The sequence below is a fragment of the Theropithecus gelada genome, chromosome 3 (assembly GCF_003255815.1).
Source record: "Theropithecus gelada isolate Dixy chromosome 3, Tgel_1.0, whole genome shotgun sequence".
Lineage (NCBI taxonomy): Eukaryota > Metazoa > Chordata > Mammalia > Primates > Cercopithecidae > Theropithecus > Theropithecus gelada.
The window spans coordinates 104,736,322-104,755,051 of record NC_037670.1 but is presented as its reverse complement, the minus strand read 5'-3'; the positions used below and the strand labels follow the sequence as shown (position 1 = coordinate 104,755,051).

Here is an 18,730-nt window from a genome sequence, read left to right as displayed (position 1 = left end):
ACAGGTTTTGTAGTGAGACATTCTTGAGTTCATTTTCCTATTTCTATTACTTAGCAGCTGTAATAGATATTGATTCCATAAAAGGGACTTATCAGACTCGTAGGACTTTTTTGGTGAGGGGAGGAGGGGAGATTAAACGAGGTAATGTTTGAAAAGCACAGCATAGATGTGGATGCTACAAGCTGATAACCAATGGTCCCATCTCTGAGAGTCCTGGTGATGACCATGAATCATTAAGAGATGGGCACAATATAATATGTACACTCATTTACTTAGAGAAGCAAGGAAGTATACTGTAAATATTATCAGTATTACAATATTAAAATTATAAGGGTCCCAAGTAAAACATCTGTATCAGACAAGGTTTTGACAAGAAATAGCCAACTCAAATGGAGTGATTTGTGGAGAATTTTACAGATGCAGGGTAGTATAGGGAAATCACTGGCTAGGGTGGGAAGGTTTCATATTACTACTCCTAGGTCTTAGGGTAAGTAAGGGAAGTTAGCAGGACCTAGACCCAGTGAGGCTATGTGGAGAGGGCTGCTGAGACCTTTGGCGGAGAGACTTTCTCTGACCCCTTAGGGAGAAAGGTGGAGGAATAAATGATCTTGGTTTCCTCTTTCTAATCTGTTGATGCTATGCATTGGAACCTACTGGAAGTCAGTGTGCAATGTAGCCTGCTGTTCAGGTTCACTCAAGTTAGCCCTCCGGGACTTGGAACAGGGTGAACAACAATATCCTTTTCATCTCCCAGACAAGGAAAGATGAAAAGACCAACAATATGCAGTATGTAAAACTTAGAACATCTGCAAGCAAGATTAAAGGGCTTCTCTGTCTGGGTTTGTGAGTGTTTACTTCCCCCTCTCTTCTCCACTCTGCTTCTGATTTTCTTTGGACAAGTCATGTGGTGATTTTAGATGAGTTTAACCGTATGTAATTTTTGCAGCAGACATTCTTCTTGTTCCTAGAATGGCATCCTCACTCAACAGCCCTATTAGGTGTTCAGAATTGTGTTAGAGGCTGTGGGAGAAACAGACGAGGAGGGAAACCTGATCCCTGTCATGCAAGAACTTACGATGTGATTAGGGAGATAGGACAAACCCATAATATGGAGCAATTCAAGATGATGCATAATTAAAATCTGGTAGGAGTTCTGAAGAAGGCCATCGTTGAGGACTTGGTGCAGAGGGAAGAAAGATTTGTTGGAGTGGACAACAAAGATTTGTTGGAGCTGCAATTTGACAGTGGATGAGGTAGAGAGGAGAGCATCCCAGGTGACCAGACGACATATGTAAAGAAGTAAATTTTTGGCTTCCAGCAGCACCAACCCATAGAACAACTATTACCCAGTAAGCAAGGTGGAATAGACTGAGAGTTAGAAGATCTCAACTCTGGTTTTGGGAAAATGTAATATAATAAGCCCCTGGGGAATAAGATAGGGTTACTTTTTCATTTTCTGTTCTGTTAAATCTGGGATATAATGTGAAGAGATCAGAAAAATTTCTAATGTTGACTTTTTTTATTAATGTGGGATCTTCAAATGTGACCAGGTGCATTCAGTAATTTTCTCCAGTTTTTCTAAGTGCTGGATTTGTGAGGTGCTCACTAAGAATCTCGAAATAGTGAGGTTGGGCCGGTCGCGGTGGCTCACGCCTTTAATCCCAGCACTTTGGGAGGCCGAGGTGGGTGGATCACGAGGTCAGGAGATTGAGACCATCCTGGTTAACATGGTGAAACCCCGTCTCTATTAAAAATACAAAAAAAAAAAAAAAAAAAAAAAAAAGAAAAAAAATTAGCCTGGTGTAGTGGCAGGTGCCTGTAGTCCCAGCTACTCAGGCGGCTGAGGCAGGAGAATGGTGTGAACCTGGGAGGCGCAGCTTGCAGTGAGCCGAGGTCGTGCCACTGCACTCTCGCCTGGGCGACAGAGCGATATTCCATCTAAAAAAAAAAAAAAAAAAAATTGTGAGGTTGATGGATTTACATTAATTATTATGGTTGCAGGAATTTAACTGACTCAAACCTCTTCCTAAGACAGAAAATTTAACTGACGATGAAAATAAAAATAGAAATTTACATTATCACTGGGAATATGAACACAATTATGATGTATTTCAAGGGTCTGACTTTCAAATGAGCCTTTACAAATAATTGTAAGCACCAATATCATATTTATCTATGTAAAATAAGTTATCTACTTTCTTGTGTGGTTTTATGTTCTTAGGAGTTCTATGGTGAATTTTCAGTGTCCTTACTTGACACTTAAAATTTTTTTTTGGCTGAACTCAAAGTACTTCTTTCTTTCATCTGTACCATTAGTTGATTTAACAAGTCTACCAGCCTGTGCTTTGAGGAAGGAATGAAGGCTACAAATTGGGGGTTGACCCCACCACAACCCCCAATAAATGCAGAGGATGAAAAGAAAATAACATTTACTTAAAATTTTCGATCTACCAAGTCCTTTCATATGTTTGATGTTAGTAGTATCCATAGCAACCTAGTAGAGGATTAATATCATTTCCAATTTATATTTGAGGAAACTGAGGTTCAGAGAGGGTAAATTGTCTAAGGTCAGACAGCTATAAACGGATGGAACTGGAGTTTGAACCAGGAATCATTAACTCTTTATTCCAAACCTCATTTTCTTTATTTATTTTTTATTTTTAATTTTTTATTTTTTTGAGACGGAGTCTTGCTCTGTCGCCCAGGCTGGAGTGTAGTGGCCGGATCTCAGCTCACTGCAAGCTCCGCCTCCCGGGTTTATACCCTTCTCCTGCCTCAGCCTCTCGAGTAGCTGGGACTACAGGCACCCGCCACCTCACCTGGCTAGTTTTTTTTTTGTATTATTTTCTTTATTTTAAAATAATCTATTTGCGGAATTAATTCTTAAACATTAATAATACTTTTATTTGAATCTCACAAATATTTTATACAAAATATTGTCTTGTACCTTTGAGAATAACAAAGTCAAGTGAAAATACAGAACGACACATATTTTTTACTGTCTCAGACTCAGAAGGCAATCACGGCTGATGCCCAAGTTTTGTTGAATGACCTCTTCCCCAGAGGGATCTGTTATTCTGACTTCCAACACCATAGATTAGTTTTCCATGTTTTGAATTTCCTATACACAGAAGCATGCAGTACACATTTTTTTTTTTTTTTTTTGCATGTGGCATTGCCTCAAAAATACATTTTTGAGATTCACTCATGTTGTTTCATGTGGCAACCTTATTGTTCATTTTCGTTGCTTGTAGTTCAGACTTCCCCTATCTAGTGACTGTTCGGTTAATAACATTTCATTATGATGACTCTTATAAATTTATACCATTTTTAAGGAATGACTCCTTTTTATTAAATATAAAGACTTTTTCACTGTAAAATATACTAAATAAATATGCTGTAGGAAGTAATATTTGACAATGATTTCAAGGAGACACATTCACCAATAATCTTGACACAGTTGTTCCTGACCAAGGACCGTCACATGAAACAAATTTTAATTGTGTGCCACATTTACATGAGCCCAAATGTGTTGTTTTGCATGTACAAGCCATGAGAGAGGGATAAAGAGGTGGTCTATTTCAGTGGTTCTTCATTGTGTTGAGTGGATGTGATATTTCTACTTGTTTCAAAGGGATCTCATATTTAGCCTTTATTTTGCCCTCTATTTTGCTTTTCTGTATTTTATCAGTGCCATTTGAGAGCAAGAAACCCTTAACCCCCAAATGCTGAAAAATTGTTATAGAAAATGGTGTAGAAAGAAGAAAAAAGATTGAATGCAAAAAATCCTTCATTACATTTTATATGCAAACTATTTACTTCTAATCCATTGTTTATTACATACACAAATTTGTTTTCATTATTCAATTTATTATTTTCTATCTGGATCTACTATCTTGGGTTATTAGGATTAGAATAAAATACATTAGTTTTTTTCCATTAAAACTAATATAAATATTTTTCTTTTAATGTTTTTGATTTAGTGGCAGGGTTTTAAGGAATTAATTAAAGTTCATCAGGCAAACGATAGGTATATTCCATAGCATGACTATATCACAACTTATCCATTCTATTGTTGATGAATATTTTGGTAGTTTTCCTCTTTCTGCAATTAAGAATAATGTTTCTAAAATTGTCCTGTATAAGCTGTTTGGTGTGCACAGGTTCACACTTCTGTTGGGTATAAACTTAGGAGTGGTTTTTCTGGATCACATAAACACATATGACTAATAGATAATGCCAATGAAGTTTTAAAAATGCTTGTAACAAATTACATTCCCACAAGTAGTATATGAGAGTTTTAGTTGTTCAAATCTTTGCAAACATTAGTTATTTCAGTATTTAAAATTATATCCATTCTGGTGTGTATGTCAAAATCATTGTGATTTTAACTTGCATTTTCCTGATTATTGAAAAGTTGAGCATCTTTTCATACGTTTATTGGCCATTTGGATATTTTCTTTTGTGAAGTGTTTGTTCTTTTGCCTGTTTGTCTGGCATATTTCTATTGATTTGTAGGTGTTCTTATACATTCTGGATACTGGCCCTTTGTTATTAGCATTACAATTATGTGTTCTTGCCATGCAACTTGCCTTCTCACTCTACTAGTAGAGCCTTTTGATAAATGGATATTCTTAACTTTATTGAAGCCCAGTGTATCTATTTTTCCTTTATGATTTGAGTTCTTTTGTGTTGTTAAATAAATCTTTGCCTACCTCAAGGTCACAAAATTGCTTTTTTTTAATGTTATCTTTGAGATGCTTGATTGTTTCACCTTTCACATTTAGGTCTACAATCCACCTGGAATTGATTTTTTGGTATGATGCGAAGTAAGGGTCAAGTTTCATTGTTTTCCATATGGGTACCCAATCAACTCAGCACCACTTTTTGAAAATATGACGCTCCCTCACTTCTCTACAGTGCTATATTTGTCATAAATCAAGCGATAATATATGTATGGGTTTGTTCTGGGCACTGTACCCTGTGTTGATCTGTCTATTATGTATCAGTAGCATATTAGCTTAATTCTTATAGCTTTATCGTAAGTCCTGATAATTGGTAGAGGAAATCCTCCAACTTTGTCCTCTCTATGCTTGTACTGGCTATTCTTGGTCTGTTGCATTTTATTGAAACTTCAGTGTCAGGTGGTCAACTTACACACACACATATACACAGACATACACACATGACTGCTGGAATTTTGATTGGGATTGCATTGGAAATATAATTTAATTTTCAGAGAATTGATATGGCATATACTTTCATTTATTTATACCTTTAATATCTTTTGAAAATGCTATGTCATTTTCTGTATACAAGTCTTATTTATCTTTTATTAATTTCTAAGGATTTGAGTTGTAGATGCTATTGTAGACTACAATGCTTCATTGTTTTAAAACTTAATTGTCCAGTTTTTTGATACTGGGATAGAGAAATACAATTGGTTTTGACATGGTATTCAGTGACCTGCTAAATTCACTTATTAATTTCTATAACTTATTTATAGATTCTTTGGATTCTCTACATTCTCAATTATGTTGTCTGTGGATAATGACAGCTGTATTTCTTACAGTCTCCTCTTAGCCCAAAGGTGGAGCTCTTTGAGGTCCCAGCCTAAAGCAGAAGAGGGTGATTTAACCAGTTCCTCGACCTTAGTAGGCCTTGGACTCTTACTTTGGTCTTCCCAGCCCTTCGAGGCTACTATTGTGCAATGTAGTCTCTCAGCTGTCTCTTCCAGATAGACAAAAGCTAACAGGCAAAAGCCGTCTCTGAGTTCTCTCTTCCTTAAATCTTGACCTGGGTATTCCTCACTGTTTTGTTAGCTCTTTGATGAATTTATTTATGTATGTATTTATTTATTTATTTATTTATTTATTTTGAGATAGTCTTACTCTGTCACCCAGGCCGGAGTGCAGTGGCACAATCTTGGCACACTGCAACTTCCACCTCTTGGGTTCAAGCCATTCTCCTGCCTCAGCCTTCTGAGTAGCTGGGATTACAGGCCTGCACCACCATACCCAGCTAATTTTTGTATTTTTAGTAGAGATGAGGTTTCATCATGTTGGCCAGGCTGGTCTCGAACTCTCGACCTCAGGTGATCTGCCCGCTTTAGCCTCCCAAAGTGTTGGGATTACAGGCGTTAGCCACTGCACCCAGACTCTTTGATGCTTTTAAAACCTGTTTAAAGTGTTTTTAAAAATTTAATAACATTAAAAATATTTCATCCAGTATTTTTCAATTTGTCTTCAGTGAAAATATTGATTTTAATTACCTACCCTGCTATTATTAAAAGCAGAAGTTCATTGTATATTTTTCTATGGCAGCCTTGGGAAAGAAAGGATGCCAGGTTTCAGGACTGAATTCTTATGTCTATTTGGGAGCAAAGAGATGAGTCATGGTGACGAGGCCTGACAGAGCCAGGTCAGAATGACCTTCTGGTTTTTGCTGTGCTCTGAGATTGCAATGCTCATGTACAAAGCTAAAACTGTAGAACTTTGTATACTGGGAATGGGTGTAAGAAATACTCCTGAATGCATGTGGAAACACCTTTCTTATCTATGCTAAACATAGTTGATTGGAGTTTACCCAAAGCTTCTTTCCTTCAAGCATTCATGTTTATTTTTAATCCCTGGGACTACAATGTCACATGAGAGTCAGTTCAAGGAAGTGAAATTGAGTTCTAAATTGGATAGTATGGATGAGCAGATATGAGCATGATAGAAAAGGACTTTTACATGTTTAGGAACCAGGGATTCATTGTGTGTGTGTGTTTTGAGAGAAGGTCTCCCTCTGTCGCCCAGCCTGGAATGCTGTGGTGTGAACACAACTGCAGCCTTGACCTCCTAAACTGAAGTGATCCTCCCGCCTCAGCCTCCTGGCTTCCTGAGTAGCTGGGACCACAGGTGCACGTCACCATGCCTGGCTAATTTGTGTATTTTTTTTTATAGAGACCTGGTCTCAGCATGTTGCCCAGGCTGGTCTCAAACTCCTGGACTCAAGCAATTCTCCCACCTTGGCCTTCCAAATTATTGGGATTGCAGGCACAAGCCACTGCACCTGGCTGAAATCATTTGCTAAGTAGACTTATTTATTTCACAGCATTTGCTAAGTCATATCTACAAATACAGTTATGTGTCCTTTAACAATGGGGATATGTTCTGAGACATTCATTATTAGGTATTAGGTATTTTTGTCATTATGTGAGCATCATAAAGTATATTTATGCAAACCTAGATGGTATAACATACTATACATCTAGGCCATATGGGATAGCCTATTGCTCCTAGGCTCCTAACCCATATAGCATGTTACTGTACTCAATACTGTAGGCAATTGTAACACAGTAGTGTTTGTGTATCTAAACATATCTAAACAAAGAAAGTACAGTCAAAATACTGTATTGTAATCTTACGGGACCACTATTGCATGTGTGGTCTGTTGTGGACCAAAATGTCATTATGTGGTGAAAGACTGTAGCTAGCACACAGAAATAATTCTGCTGTATGGGGACTTAACTTGAAATGGTATTTATTATATGGTATTTATCATAATGGAGTTTTAGCTATCATAATTCTGGGCTGGGTTTTCCATGTATAGTATGCATTCTGATGAGATTCCATCTGTAAACATGATATAAAACCTTATGCTAAGCAGCACACCTTAGGGAGGACTGAATCCAGTCATAGACCATCGCTGAGTCTTCTTAAAATGTTGCTCCTTCCCGGCTGGGCGCAGTGGCTCATGCCTGTAACCCAGCACTGTGGGAGGCCGAGGCGGGCGGATTACGAGGTCAGGAGACAGACCATCCTGGCTAACACGGGCGTGGTGGCGGGTGCCTGTAGTCCCAGCTACTCAGGAGGCTGAGGCAGGAGAATGGCGTGAACCCGGGAGGCAGAGCTTGCAGTTAGCCGAGATCATGCCACTGCACTCCAGCCTAGAGGACAGAGCGAGATTCCGTATCAAAAAAAAAAAAAAAAAAAAAAAAAAAAAAAAAAAAAAAAAAAAAATTTTGCTCCTCCCTTTGCCTTTCACTTTTGAAAAATACTCTAATCTCCGTGTTTGAAAAATACTCTGTTCCACAAGGAAGCATTGCCTCTTTAAAAATTTTTTTCTACCAAAAAAAAAAAGAGATAAAACCCATCTTTCAAGAGCTGAAGGATCAGCAATCAATTCAAATTTTCACATGAAAATGGCTGAAGGCCTCTGGGAGTCTGTTGATCCAGCAATCATCCAGCTTTAGTTGATTCAGGGACACCTGAGCACTGGAGAGTCAGCCTTTCTCTTTCTTTTCTAAGAGTCCAAGACTTCGTATGTTCTTCTTTAGCTATTAAGGAAACATGGCTTTTGACTATGTGTGCACTTCCTATGTAGGGGTATTTTGCAGTGTTATTAGAGGCAGAATTTTAAGGAAAATAGACATTTGCAATGAACATCTGTTATAAAGTTAGAAAGAGTCCGATTTAGGTTATCACTAATCCCACACCGCAAAAATATCTGGTTGAATGGTCATTACTAACATTATTCATGGAGATCCAAGCTAAATATAGTTAGTTCATCCTACTAGGACTCATCCTACTAGGACTAGAACCTATCCTTTGCATCTAAATGTTGTAAATAAACCTTTAATAAATAGTTATCAATATAGTATAGAATAGTATATCCAGAATGCAGAAAGATCCTTTCAGGCTATGAGAGCATTTTGAATAAAATTCAGCTATGAGATATGAGATGGAATAAGTAACAACAGCAGCAACATCCACAAAAGCCTCAGACAAACAAATCGCTCATGCATGTATTTGTGAAAGTATCTCCTTCCCATACCCCCAACAGAAATTATTATTTAATTAAATGGGCAAAACCTTGAATTAAATTGATCTTATATATTGTACTCTATGGCCAAGAAAACCACCTCTGTTTTATGTGGTGGCAAACACACATAAATAACGGAAGTAAGAGAAACAGGATGAATTTATATTTCTAGTTGGTTTGAGAGAGTTTACAAATTGTGTGGGTTTGAAAAATAAATATTTTACAACCACATTTTATGCTATCAGTTTGATATTTCAATATAAATTGAATAAATCCTCAATGTACCTTTTGTTTGCTATTACCCTTTGTAGAATAGTACCAAATAAAGGTTTTCAACAGGGAAGACAACGGATGTCAATCGCACAAAGAGAGACATGATTCTTACATTAAAGTGCCTTGGATAGCAATTAAATCAAGAACAAAGCACTGATATAGAACCCTGAGATTCAAACATCAGAGAAATGTGAATAATGCACAAAATCATGGTTAAAATGCCAAATTATAGTTTCTTTGGAATAACATTGTATGTAACGCCAAAATATGACAGGTATTACTGTCATGTGATATTGAGATATCTTGAGGCAATACACTGGGATAAATTCATTTTAACTGAAACCAGATTTTCAAAATTTATAGCTCCTGTAATGTATACAGACAGAATGCTTCTTGTAACACATGATTAAATATACTCCATTTGGAAGGAGAGAAAGACAAGGCTTGGACACTTAGGCACTAAGGGTGGCCCTGTAAAGAAAATAGGGAATCAACAACCCCGAGACCCATATAAGTACCAATGCTTTCTAGGATTATAAACCACTACCTCACACACTCAGACAACTAACTAGTATTTCCATTACTTCCCACTGTCTTCCAACTGTTTCTTTTTATTTCTCCAACTAGTGTTGGGCAAAGTAAAAGTTGAATACCCAAGCAGGCTTTCTTCCATTGCCACTAAGTCCCCACAAAGTTGCCTGAAGGATGTCCTAATATATATGACTAGAAGAGGGAGCAAGAGGCTTGGAGGGACAACTATGGTCAATGATGATATGACAGTCACTGGGGACACAGAGATGGTCAAGGCAGAGTTCTTGTCTTTAAATTTTCCATAATGAGTTGAGAAGACAAATATGTTAGCAAATAATTGTAACCACACTATGTTGGCCATGATAAAACAGATTTGTACAAAATAGGGGTATACGGGATGGGGAAGGAATAGGGTGGAGGTGAGTGGTGGGGAAGGCACAGGTAGAGCCCAGAGAGAGGTATCTCTTGAGCTGAATCCCTAAGGCTGAGCAGGAGTTCTCTAAGCAGAGAGGGGAGAAAAGACCTTCTGAGTAGCAAGCATACGCCAAGACCTGGAGATGTTTAACAGATCAGAGTACAGGTGCGATGCTGGGAAAACCGGTGAGGGGACTGGAGAAAATGCACAGGACTCAAAAGGCTGAGGGTCACAGGCTCAGAATTTAGATGTTGTCCTATAGGCCAGAGGGACAAATATAAGGGCTCTAAACAGAAGCGTAAAATTATTCAATTTGCTCTTTGGAAAGACCATTCTCTCTGCCTCATTGAGAGCTGATTGAAGAAAAACTAGGGGAACAATGACTAATTGGGAAGTCATTGCCGGAAACCAGGATTTGAACTAGGACAGAGGTGTGGTAGAGAAAGGTGTCAAGATAACTACCAAATTTCAGGCTTGAGTCACCAGCAGTTTATCACTAGGATAGGGAATACAGGTTTGGGAAGATAATCATTTGAGTTTTGGGCATGCTACATTTGTGGTCCTGGATGATAGCTTGGTCGACAGATGATAGTGTAGAATATGGATAGAGGGAGGCTCAACTTGGCATTGACCTTATAGGCAGAGGGATATTCATCCAGATTGATTGGCAAGTACCTCTCTGGAAAATGGTTATCTCCTGTATACAAAGCCCAGGAGAATGGGCAGCTTTCCTCTCTTCTACTGTGTGGCTAGTGTCACCCCTCTACCCCAGCACTGCAATGGATGTGTAATTTAAAAGAAAAATAGCTTGTGGGAGTTAGTGGAGTGCCAGTCACTCTCAACCTTATGTTAAATAGAGTAATAAATAGCTGAGTTCATCTTAAATTTGGAGGAAGTGGGAGGAACTAGTTTTGGGATATGGGAGAAGCTGCAATTCCTGGATAGTGGCAACTAGACAGCCAGGGGTGCATGACACCACCCAAATTAGGGGGTTAGAATAAGGGAATGCCAACTGTCAGGAGGAATAAGTCTGGACAGGGAGGTGAGAGGGTCCCAATTATAGCACTTTGGAGTTTTGTCCCTAGAGAGTCCTGTTTACTGCATTGCTAATAATCCCCCACAGCTGGAGCATAACACTCGTGTACTAAGTACTTTTAATTTAAAGTAGATATGACCATATCTGTGAGTCCATTTTACAGATGAAAAATCTGAAGCTTGGACAGTTGAATAACTTGCTAAGTGGCATAGCCAGATCTTTCTGCCTACAAAGTCCACAATACTCTTTGTTCTGTATCATATTGGATCCTGAGAGGACAGAGTAAGAAAATTAATAGGATATGTGAAAGTGTTAAAGTAAGAAGAATGAGTAACATTATTAAAATGTGTTTGATAGATATAGGTCCTTGGAAAAGATGTCGCCATTACTTCTCATTGCAGTTCCTGTGTTCAAGCCTCTTCCTAGATCCTCAGATCTCTCACCAGCATCCTAAGGATTGCATTTGAGATAAGGCAAATCTGAAAATAATAATTTTACTTCTTCGAGATATCAGTCACTGGTTATTAGCATTCCATCTAGTGGCTTTGCTTCTCAAATTTATCTACCATGGAACATATTGGCAGTGGGAACATGTTGTTGACAGTGCTATGTTATAGAGAATATAGAGAGTGAAGGCTTATCATTTTCAATGTCCTTAAATTTCATGATCTCACATCAATCCTACAAGATGACAGATTTCAGAGTTAAGGAAATGGAGGATCAGAGAGGTTAAGTGACTTGCTCAGACCTACACATCTAGTAAGAGTTGGTGCCAGTACTAGAAATAGAAGTCTTCTGACTTATTGGCAATATGCTTTCTGAGATATCACACAGGCAGGGTGTGGAGAGATTGAGAGAGAGATGAGGGGATGGGAGGGAGAGGATATATAATAGAGAAAAGGATTGCAAAGCAAAAGCTAATAAAAATCCAGGGAACAAGGAATCAACAACTTCTTTGCTTTCAAATACATCATTTTGTTTTTCATCCTTTTGTTTTGCCCACTGTTTTCAAAGATTTTTAGACTCTCAAGATTTCAGTGAAGAGCCACTTGAGGTAGCCACACAGTCTGTCACTAAAGGGTCCTGGAGATGGGGAGTTAATGGACCCCAGAAGTCTACTGCCGCTGCAGTCATGCACAGCATCAGAGCTACAATTTCCATGCTGGTAATGAGCTGAGCATGCCCCATGGTCTGAAACAGACCCACGGTAAGATGCTACTTGATGCACATAATAGCAACTGTGAACAGCATACCAGTGGGGCTGACTCTGAGCCTGGGATCCACTGTGGCACAAGTATTGCTAATGAGATTTAAATATTCCTCTTGAGGGTCACTGCAGATAGGGCACAGGACATGGGGAGAACTGTTGCCCCTTGGATGGCAGATCCTTTTACTAATTGGCTTTAGTGGGTGTCGGTCAATGTGCCTTACTTTTCAAAGAGCGATGTTGAATCTCTATCAAGTAATATGGCCAGGAGATCCTTCCAGTCTCTCCTGCAGCAGTTCACCAATTCTCAGGAAATATTTATTTCTGCTTATTAATAATGTTGACCAAGGATTAAGCATTCTTATTTCTGGGCTTTTTCTCTCCCTTGAGTTGTCTCTTTGGACAGGGAGCAGAGATGGCACCCAGGCATACCTACAAAACTTAATTGCTCCTTTCCCCTGGTTGTCTTGCCTGCCACTGCTATTGAAGCCAGTCTAATTAGTTTCTTCCAGAAATATCCATCCAAATCTGTACTAGTCAAATCAAAATATCTTTATAATATAGCTTTCAAGGTACAGGGAGAGCATTGATCCTAATATCTGTTTCCCCTTGAATGCCACGATGGAAAAAAAAATCTGTTCCAGGCAAATATCCCCCCAAAAAGAGCATGTCAAAGTATTAAATGCATCAGTGATAGCAAAATAGTTAAAACCCTGCAGTTGCAGCAGACTCAGGGTCATTACTTTTGATGAATATTTTCCTTTTTTTAAGAGGCATAGCTAATATAAGTAAGTAGACCAAGGAGGATATTTAAAATATATCCATAGATTGCCTTTTGTTAAAATCTTTAACCCTGGAAAATCATGTCCATAATCGTAGCTCATTATCTTAATTAGATCTGTCCTACATTATCTCACAATTTATTCTCATTACTTCATAGGTGATCAGCCTTTTGAAAAGGATGTGAGCAGAATTTGCTGATTTTTATTGTGATAGTGTCTGTCTTCTCTTTCAAACTCTATTTAGATCTTTTGGGTATAATAATGGTGATGCTATATTTAATTAAAAATTACATTAGAAAGATATTAATATTCATTCTACTGAATGAACACAGGATTAACTCAAGAATTAAAATCTCTATAATGGCTAATGAGGTGGACTATGCTGGGATGCCCATAAAAACAGAGATGAATCATAAAAATGGCTAAAAGTCTGAAGCTTTTCGTCCTATTGTCATGCCGTTTGTATGGAAAGCAGGGCTCACTGCTCACAAGTCACTTGAACATATGCTTGCCCCCAAGAGACTGATGGTACCTGATGTTCAAGTTGCAGCTTCTTAGGATCAAGATTGTGTTGTCAGGAAGTTGTACCTTCTCTCTTCCTCTAACACTCTCACTCGGGTTAAAAACATGAGGAATAGCTGTTTTAATACCTTGTCAGTTAACATGGGTTTATATCTTTTGAGGTAGGAAATAGATACCACACTTTCAGCTTTCTGGTTTGTAATACAGCTTGTAATATAGGAGAAAAAATACAATTGAAGAAGGCAGAATTTGGCTATTGATACAAAATAGGAAGGGAAAATTGCAAGATTAAAATTATTAGCAACTATGTGTGGGGCAGTTATCTCTAGATGAGACATCACTGGGCAAATGCTGACACCTTCTGGGGCAAGTTGGTTTAGAGAGAGAAACAGTCCCATGGCAGGGCAGATAATTAGGATTATGGAAGTTCACTGCCAGGAAACATGCTCATGGGCAGCTTGCTCATGGTCGAAGAGAGTTCAAAGTAGAGCAGGGCAGGGCCTAATGAGGAAACCATAGCTGAAAGACCAACGGGCTTGGTTGGCTATAGTTGATGAGTTTCTAGATAATCATTTTGTAGCAAATGTGGACAAAATATGGAGTACAAAATCAAATTTTGTTCTGTCCTAAAAGTATCCTTGGAAGAGAGGTAAAGTGTGGTGGAAAGAACTCTAAGCTGAATCAAAGAAATTTGTAGTCCTCCTCCTGATAAGCCATTAATCAGATTGCTTAACCACTTTGGGCCTCAAATTCTCTATCTCTGAAATTAGAAGGTTGAAGTAGAACATGATCACTAAGATCCTTCCAGCTCTAGAGTTCTAGGAAACTTATGGAGAAGGTAACCAAGTTTATCCCACACGAACAGTATTGCAATAAAAGTAAAAATACCAGGTATGGTAGATTGAACGTAACAAGGCCCCAGGCATTGCCCTCTTAGAATCTGCCTCCCATGCAATTGACTATTCAGCTTTTCCCACGGAGGTGGAGTCTACATTTGAATCTGGGTGGCCTTGTTACTTGCTTTGGCCTATGGAATGGGATGCAAGTAATGGTGGTCCAGGTCCAAGTTTAGGCCTCCAGAAGTCTTGCTCTTTTGCTGTTTCTCTGACCCCTGTCTCCACTGACAGGACAAGCCTGAATTAATTTGCTGGAGTAATGAGACATGTAGAAGAAAACTGTGTCATTTCAGTCAAGGCTACCTCATTCAGCAAACCTCAAGCTGGTCTGTTAGCTGATCACAGACACATGAGTGAGCGCAGATGAGATAATCCAAGCCCAGCCTAGATTACCAGAGCTGCCCAATCTACCCAGACTTATGAGAAATAAGAAATGTTCCTTGTAATAAACTCATAAGTTTCAGGGGTTTTCATATGATAAAAGTTAACTGATATGTAAGGTCCACTTGTTCACCTAATAATTCAGTACCCAGTAAAATTCTCTCTCTCTCTCCCTGACTGTGACTATTTTTCAGGGTCCTTAGGAAATATTTCCTAAGTATTCATGAAAAGTCTTACTTGCCAAATAGCACCCACAGGGTCCTACTGCCACTTCTGCTGGGTGCTGTTGATTCAATTGGGCATGTTGATACCCTATTGGTAGCAGCTGTTGCTTCTACCTTTTTCTGCTTTGCACTAGGGAATCAACAACAAGTGCTTCAAGACGCCAAGGCTTTTCTTGAAAAGAGGGTAGTGAAATTGCAGAAATGCCTTGCTCCTCATTTTTTGCTATTCTCTGTTACACGGTTACTAAAGCTATGTCAATATGCCTAATGTCTTAAGGAAGTTTACATTAAATACATTTTAGGTTTTACTTATGGTTCTTTGTTTCTCCAGGACCCTGGGCCAGGGAAAGAAATGAACGAAGATGCCACATTATGCCCAGAACTACTTCTCTCATTCAATAATAAAGGCTTTGTTGTTGGGTCAACTTTTGTTATGCTCAACTCTTTCCTTCCTGAGGATGGGCTCTTTCTCAGGAGGCTCTTATACTCCCAATAAATGCACTGCTGTAAGTTTGCCATATCATTATGTAACACATACCTGGATGTGTTCGAACTCTGGCTGACGGTGAAGCTATGATGTCCCATTGCAATTGTTTTGAAATCTTCTTCCTATATCCAGAGGGAGGGGCTCTAAGAGCCCAGAGATAGGTAGTTAAATATAACCTACATATCAGCTGCTCTTCATTGCAAAATGTCTGTGTTTGCACATAATACCTTAACATTTTCAGCTTCAGCTCACTTCAACCTAGACATTTATGGGATCTTTTCAAACATATCCTTCTCCATTTATTCACACCACAAAATTTAGTGATCAGCATAGACCCTGATAAAACTTTTGTAGGGAGAATGAGGATGGGGCTTTTATTGCACAATATAAATATTAATCTAACTTCAGCTATGCTGGGATAATAAATAAACCCTCAGATCCTAATGACTTTGTATAAATAATAAGTATTTCTCTCTCATGCAGAATCTGATGAAGCTCTATTTTGTAGCTATGCCATCTGGATCACATAGTCTCCAAGGTGAGTAGAGCAGAGGAAGACAAAGAGCAGGGCAAGATTGAGGTGGAATTTACATATCCTTTGCACTTACTTTCTGCTGGCCTCATCTGGTCGCATGATCCCACTCAGATAGGTGCATGGGGGCTTGGAAAATTAGAAAAACGTGACTATTTGGTAGGCACTTACAATCTCTGCCAGCATCTGCCCTTCTAATCAGCAAATTTTCAATTACTTTTTTCTTCACCCACATAAGACATCTTAATCCAGCCTCAGGGGAGACATCCTGATGTCCAATCTAGTCACTACATCAAGCTTAATGGGATTCATGGGCCTCTCAGTCATGTCTGCATGAGGCTCTTCTTGATCAGGTGACCTATGAACTGAAAGAAAGAATATATTGTTGTCCTCTACTGTCTATACCACCGCATATAGAGTGGTGGAAAGGAACAGAGTAACCATGGTATACATTCCTATTTGAAAGGGGATGATTAGAGACACACAACAATGATAACATCTCACTGGTCAGACATGGTGAAAGTTCCCTTATGCAGGGGATGGTAGTAAGTGTTCCTTAGTTAGACCTTGGTTCTGGTCTCGAGAGGCATTCTTTTATCCGTTGTCCTCTATGGCTGAAAGCTGTGCCCTCCAAGATATTCTTTCTTTTCCGTTACTCTCTTCCACCACCTCTGAAGTGGGTGAGGGGGAATATGTCCTCCTTGGGGGCTGCACAGTTTTCTCAGTAAACTTCTTTCCCACGGAACATTGGCAGCTTAAGGGTTATAAGTCTCAAAATGTCAGTGGCTTTTTTTAGTCCAGGCTCATGATTTATTTAACAATGCAATTCCCTCAAACACACAGTAGGCTTCTGATCTATTTGCTTTAAATAACTTTCATGTGGTAGTAACCACACCTAAAGTTCTTTTCTAGGCATAATTCTAAAATCTGCTTTGTTTCGTTGCTTTCTCGCTTCTGTGCATTTCTCTCTCTTCTATATGGGGGCTGTGTTGAAGATGTCTGACTAATAGGTAGAACGTTCACACACTTAATCTGTTTATACACTTAATCTGATCCTCGTCCTAAGTCATTTCATCCCATGGGGACATTTCACTGTGATTTTGTGGCAGTCTTTTGAGATGCCAAGTCTTACTGTTTAAAGTCTAGAAGTAGTCACTTTTCCAACTTGCAAACTTCAAAATTTCTGAACGATTTTTATCCCTTTCATTTCTGTTTGCAAGTCAGCCAGGGTTTTCCTGAGCTTATGTCATTATTGCAGTCCTCTGCCAAATACAGCCAATGTTCACTTTCAATATTGTTTCCCTAAGTCATTGGGCTCAGAAGCCGCACGGTCTGCCTCCCAAATTACCACAGGATTTTAATTTTTGCCAAATGATTTCCTACTGCTTAAAACGAATTGCCATTTTTTTCCAGCCTCCAACATTGGATTTTTCACTGCCCTCTGCCTAATTGCTAAGTCATTGCTACACATTTTAGGTTTCTTTGTGATGGCCTCTTATCACTGATAAAAATTCTGAATTTGTTAGGATAGGCTAGAATATGCTGTGAAAACAAATTTCCCATTTCAATTCACTTGCTAAACAATGAAATTATCTTTTTTGTTCACACGAAATCTCCCGGTTCCTGTTTGATTTCACTTTGGTCTGTGGTTGTGAGTACTGGAGAAGTACAAATTGTGGGGCAAATGGAAAGGAAGTTCAAGATGACATTTTGCTTAGCAAACTTGGAGTATATGTTGGTATTATTGCTTAGGTATGGTATATTTATTTGTATGTTTACATAGCGTGACTGCCTAATGGCTTTAAAAAAATCTGTAGTGCATGGTTCACTGGTTCCCCTCCACAGAGAAGAACAATGAGTAAGAATAGAAATAGGAATATATTTTATCAGATGAACCAAGGTGAAAATTAGCAAAAAAATCTGTGACAGTACATATATAAAATAAAATTTCCCCTTAAGTTATAATCATGTTTATACTTTTTGCATATGTAACTAAATGAATGTGTACTTTCTTCTAGTGGCTTATTGGTGGAAAATAAACACAGATGTTTTTGTTTTATATTTTACAGCAATGCTTTCAGTAACCTGGAGAGGTACACATGGCTGGTATAACCATTATCTTCATTTAATGATGTGAAAACACCTACCACAGGTCCTGGCACATTGAGGGTCTTGAATAAATTCTGTCAGATGAGTAGACAAGTGCACAAAAGGTTGAAGGAGTGAATGAGGCGGGTTAAATGACCAGTTCTAGATTGGTTACTAAGTGACACAGCCTGAGTTTTCTAATGTTCCACTGACCCTGCCTCCAAGCAGCTTCAGAATGCAGCTTACATTTCTGCTATAAATATTTTCTTTAGAGTTTTGCTGATGAATTGAAGTTTCATAACAAGAAGAAAGCAGATGGCTTTTGGGAGGGGCTCATACTTGCTCTTTTAACTGTGTTTCTGTTTTGCTTGTTTATGCAGAGTGTGCACAAAGGTTGCCAGAACCTTAATTTCAAACTGCATCATTTAATAAAATACAATAAGGAGAATTAAGAAGAAAGGCTGCAGGGGAACATCCTGCTTATTATCTCTGTAATGAGAGGACTATTTTTTCTCCCATCAGTTGCCAATGATGAGGTTTTTTGTTTC

The 18,730-nt window shown here is 38.6% G+C and overlaps 1 long non-coding RNA gene across 1 annotated transcript in view; it reads left to right on the top strand.

Annotated features, from left to right (window-relative positions):
* The window catches only part of LOC112621168, a 77,521-nt gene extending 59,201 nt beyond the window's left edge, over positions 1 to 18,320 (top strand). Inside the window, exons 4-6 of the long non-coding RNA XR_003118676.1 lie at positions 15,407 to 15,581; positions 16,046 to 16,253; positions 18,164 to 18,320. This is a non-coding gene — a long non-coding RNA (uncharacterized LOC112621168). The remainder of the gene's footprint in view (positions 1 to 15,406; positions 15,582 to 16,045; positions 16,254 to 18,163) is intronic.
* The last annotated feature ends 410 nt before the right edge of the window (positions 18,321 to 18,730 follow it).